The sequence below is a fragment of the Micropterus salmoides genome, unplaced genomic scaffold (assembly GCF_014851395.1).
Source record: "Micropterus salmoides isolate LMB-PRFRI ecotype aquatic unplaced genomic scaffold, ASM1485139v1 Ms_hic_scaffold_7, whole genome shotgun sequence".
Classification (NCBI taxonomy): Eukaryota; Metazoa; Chordata; class Actinopteri; order Centrarchiformes; family Centrarchidae; genus Micropterus; species Micropterus salmoides.
In genome coordinates, this window is record NW_024044459.1 from 37072550 (window position 1) to 37077549 (window position 5000).

Genomic DNA, 5000 nt, shown 5'->3' on the forward strand with positions numbered 1-5000 from the left:
ATAAATCGTCAGGAACTTTTAGGGCTTGGTGGATGAATCGTTAGGAACTGTTAGGACTTGGTTCTCATAAGCTCTTCTCAAATTGATCTGAGAGAGTCACAGTTCCATAAAAACACTCACATACTAAGAGCTGATATCAGCCTAGCATCTTTCTTCTGTGTTTTTATGCTCACATGTAGAAATGTGTATGAAACACAATTACTGTGAGAGTTATTGCTGGAGGTGTGTAAACATATGCTCGTTGTCGGCAGGATTCGAACCTGCGCGGGGACACCCCAATGGATTTCTAGTCCATCGCCTTAACCACTCGGCCACGACAACACGTATTTCCTCATTATGTGTCTTTGTTTCAAAAATAATTAGGAATTGTTAGGACTTGGTGGGTAAATTGCTTGAAACTGTTAGGACTTGGTGGATAAATCGTTAGGACTTGGTAGATGAATCGTTAGGAACTGTTAGGACTTGGTGGATAAATCGTTAGGAACTGTTAGGACTTGGTGGATAATTTGTTAGGAACTGTTAGGAATTGGTGGATAAATCGTTAGGAACTGTTAGGACTTGGTAGATGAATCGTTAGGAACTGTTAGGACTTGGTGGATAAATCGTTAGGACTTGGTAGATGAATCGTTAGGAACTGTTAGGACTTGGTGGATGAATCGTTAGGTACTGTTAGGACTTGGTAGACGAATCGTTAGGAACTGTTAGATGAATCGTTAGGAACTGTTAGGACTTGGTGGATAAATCGTTAGGAACTTTTAGGACTTGGTAGATGAATCGTTAGGAACTGTTAGGACTTGGTAGATGAATCGTTAGGAACTGTTAGGACTTGGTGGATAAATCGTTAGGAACTTTTACGGCTTGGTGGATGAATCGTTAGGAACTGTTAGGACTTGGTTCTCATAAGCTCTTCTCAAATTGATCTGAGAGATTCACAGTTACATAAAAACACTCACATACTAAGAGCTGATATCAGCCTAGCATCTTTCTTCTGTGTTTTTATGCTCACATGTAGAAATGTGTATGAAACACAATTACTGTGAGAGTAATTGCTGGAGGTGTGTAAACATATGCTCGTTGTCGGCAGGATTCGAACCTGCGCGGGGACACCCAATGGATTTCTAGTCCATCGCCTTAACCACTCGGCCACGACAACACGTATTTCCTCATTGTGTGTCTTTGTTTGAAAAATAATTAGGAACTGTTAGGACTTGGTAGATAAATCGTTAGGAACTGTTAGGACTTGGTGGACGAATCGTTAGGAACTGTTAGATGAATCGTTAGGAACTGTTAGGACTTGGTGGATAATTTGTTAGGAACTGTTGGGAATTGGTGGATAAATCGTTAGGAACTGTTAGGACTTGGTGGATAAATCATTAGGAACTTTTAGGGCTTGGTAGATGAATCATTAGGAACTGTTAGGACTTGGTGGATGAATCGTTAGGAACTGTTAGGACTTGGCGGACGAATCGTTAGGAACTGTTAGATGAATCGTTAGGAACTGTTAGGACTTGGTGGATAAATCGTTAGGAACTTTTAGGGCTTGGTAGATGAATCGTTAGGAACTGTTAGGGCTTGGTGGCCTTAACCACTCGGCCACGACAACACTTGGTAGATGAATCGTTAGGAACTGTTAGGACTTGGTGGATGAATCGTTAGGTACTGTTAGGACTTGGTAGACGAATCGTTAGGAACTGTTAGATGAATCGTTAGGAACTGTTAGGACTTGGTGGATAAATCGTTAGGAACTTTTAGGACTTGGTAGATGAATCGTTAGGAACTGTTAGGACTTGGTAGATGAATCGTTAGGAACTGTTAGGACTTGGTGGATAAATCGTTAGGAACTTTTACGGCTTGGTGGATGAATCGTTAGGAACTGTTAGGACTTGGTTCTCATAAGCTCTTCTCAAATTGATCTGAGAGATTCACAGTTACATAAAAACACTCACATACTAAGAGCTGATATCAGCCTAGCATCTTTCTTCTGTGTTTTTATGCTCACATGTAGAAATGTGTATGAAACACAATTACTGTGAGAGTTATTGCTGGAGGTGTGTAAACATATGCTCGTTGTCGGCAGGATTCGAACCTGCGCGGGGACACCCCAATGGATTTCTAGTCCATCGCCTTAACCACTCGGCCACGACAACACGTATTTCCTCATTGTGTGTCTTTGTTTGAAAAATAATTAGGAACTGTTAGGACTTGGTAGATAAATCGTTAGGAACTGTTAGGACTTGGTGGACGAATCGTTAGGAACTGTTAGATGAATCGTTAGGAACTGTTAGGACTTGGTGGATAATTTGTTAGGAACTGTTGGGAATTGGTGGATAAATCGTTAGGAACTGTTAGGACTTGGTGGATAAATCATTAGGAACTTTTAGGGCTTGGTAGATGAATCATTAGGAACTGTTAGGACTTGGTGGATGAATCGTTAGGAACTGTTAGGACTTGGCGGACGAATCGTTAGGAACTGTTAGATGAATCGTTAGGAACTGTTAGGACTTGGTGGATAAATCGTTAGGAACTTTTAGGGCTTGGTAGATGAATCGTTAGGAACTGTTAGGGCTTGGTGGGTATATCGCTTGAAACTGTTAGGACTTGGTGGATGAATCGTTAGGAACTGTTAGGAATTGGTGGATAAATCGTTAGGAACTTTTAGGACTTGGTAGATGAATCGTTAGGAACTGTTAGGACTTGGTGGATAAATCGTTAGGAACTGTTAGGACTTGGTAGATGAATCGTTAGGAACTGTTAGGACTTGGTGGATAAATCGTTAGGAACTGTTAGGACTTGGTGGATAAATCGTTAGGAACTTTTAGGACTTGTTTGAAAAATAATTAGGAACTGTTAGGACTTGGTAGATAAATCGTTAGGAACTTTTAGGACTTGGTTGATGAATCGTTAGGAACTGTTAGATGAATCGTTAGGAACTGTTAGGACTTGGTTCTCATAAGCTCTTCTCAAATTGATCTGAGAAATTCACATTTACATAAAAACACTCACATACTAAGAGCTGATATCAGCCTAGCATCTTTCTTCTGTGTTTTTATGCTCACATGTAGAAATGTGTATGAAACACAATTACTGTGAGAGTTATTGCTGGAGGTGTGTAAACATATGCTCGTTGTCGGCAGGATTCGAACCTGCGCGGGGACACCCCAATGGATTTCTAGTCCATCGCCTTAACCACTCGGCCACGACAACACGTATTTCCTCATTGTGTGTCTTTGTTTGAAAAATAATTAGGAACTGTTAGGACTTGGTGGATAAATCGTTAGGAACTGTTAGGACTTGGTAGATGAATCGTTAGGAACTGTTAGGACTTGGTGGATAAATCGTTAGGAACTGTTAGGACTTGGTGGATAAATTGCTTGAAACTGTTAGGACTTGGTGGATAAATCGTTAAGACTTGGTAGATGAATCGTTAGGAACTGTTAGGACTTGGTTGATGAATCGTTAGGAACTGTTAGGACTTGGTAGATGAATCGTTAGGAACTGTTCGGACTTGGTGGATAAATCGTCAGGAACTTTTAGGGCTTGGTGGATGAATCGTTAGGAACTGTTAGGACTTGGTTCTCATAAGCTCTTCTCAAATTGATCTGAGAGAGTCACAGTTCCATAAAAACACTCACATACTAAGAGCTGATATCAGCCTAGCATCTTTCTTCTGTGTTTTTATGCTCACATGTAGAAATGTGTATGAAACACAATTACTGTGAGAGTTATTGCTGGAGGTGTGTAAACATATGCTCGTTGTCGGCAGGATTCGAACCTGCGCGGGGACACCCCAATGGATTTCTAGTCCATCGCCTTAACCACTCGGCCACGACAACACGTATTTCCTCATTATGTGTCTTTGTTTCAAAAATAATTAGGAACTGTTAGGACTTGGTGGATAAATTGCTTGAAACTGTTAGGACTTGGTGGATAAATCGTTAGGACTTGGTAGATGAATCGTTAGGAACTGTTAGGACTTGGAGGATGAAAATCACGTACTAAGAGGAACTGTTAGGACTTGGTGGATAATATTCGCTTAGGATTCGAACTGCGTTAGGATTTCTGGTGGTATTTCCTCATTGTGTGTCTTTGTTTGAAAAATAATTAGGAACTGTTAGGACTTGGTGGATAAATCGTTAGGAACTGTTAGGACTTGGTAGATGAATCGTTAGGAACTGTTAGGACTTGGTGGGTAATTTGTTAGGAACTGTTAGGAATTGGTGGATAAATCGTTAGGAACTGTTAGGACTTGGTAGATGAATCGTTAGGAACTGTTAGGACTTGGTGGATAATTTGTTAGGAACTGTTAGGAATTGGTGGATAAATCGTTAGGAACTGTTAGGACTTGGTAGATGAATCGTTAGGAACTGTTAGGACTTGGTAGATGAATCGTTAGGAACTGTTAGGACTTGGTGGATAAATCGTTAGGAACTGTTAGGACTTGGTGGATAAATCATTAGGAACTTTTAGGGCTTGGTAGATGAATCATTAGGAACTGTTAGGACTTGGTGGATGAATCGTTAGGAACTGTTAGGACTTGGTGGACGAATCGTTAGGAACTGTTAGATGAATCGTTAGGAACTGTTAGGACTTGGTGGATAAATCGTTAGGAACTTTTAGGGCTTGGTGGATGAATCGTTAGGAACTGTTAGGACTTGGTTCTCATAAGCTCTTCTCAAATTGATCTGAGAGATTCACAGTTACATAAAAACACTCACATACTAAGAGCTGATATCAGCCTAGCATCTTTCTTCTGTGTTTTTATGCTCACATGTAGAAATGTGTATGAAACACAATTACTGTGAGAGTTATTGCTGGAGGTGTGTAAACATATGCTCGTTGTCGGCAGGATTCGAACTTGCGCGGGGACACCCCAATGGATTTCTAGTCCATCGCCTTAACCACTCGGCCACGACAACACGTATTTCCTCATTGGGTGTCTTTGTTTGAAAAATAATTAGGAACTGTTAGGACTTGGTGGATAAATCGTTAGGAACTGTTAG

The 5000-nt window shown here is 40.7% G+C and overlaps 2 protein-coding genes and 6 non-coding genes across 8 annotated transcripts in view; 1 reads left to right on the plus strand and 7 right to left on the minus strand.

Annotated features, from left to right (window-relative positions):
- The window catches only part of LOC119891504 (scavenger receptor cysteine-rich type 1 protein M160-like), a 1270577-nt gene that overhangs the window by 322220 nt on the left and 943357 nt on the right, over positions 1-5000 (minus strand). The gene's annotated exons all lie outside the window — the stretch shown is intronic.
- The window catches only part of LOC119891615 (chromaffin granule amine transporter), an 88241-nt gene that overhangs the window by 11663 nt on the left and 71578 nt on the right, over positions 1-5000 (plus strand). The gene's annotated exons all lie outside the window — the stretch shown is intronic.
- trnas-aga lies at positions 240-321 on the minus strand. Its single transcript has one exon. It is a non-coding gene; the product is annotated as a tRNA-Ser (tRNA).
- trnas-aga lies at positions 1073-1153 on the minus strand. The gene has a single exon. It is a non-coding gene; the product is annotated as a tRNA-Ser (tRNA).
- On the minus strand, positions 2066-2147 carry trnas-aga. The gene has a single exon. It is a non-coding gene; the product is annotated as a tRNA-Ser (tRNA).
- Positions 3123-3204, minus strand: trnas-aga. The gene has a single exon. It is a non-coding gene; the product is annotated as a tRNA-Ser (tRNA).
- Positions 3752-3833, minus strand: trnas-aga. Its single transcript has one exon. It is a non-coding gene; the product is annotated as a tRNA-Ser (tRNA).
- trnas-aga lies at positions 4835-4916 on the minus strand. The gene has a single exon. It is a non-coding gene; the product is annotated as a tRNA-Ser (tRNA).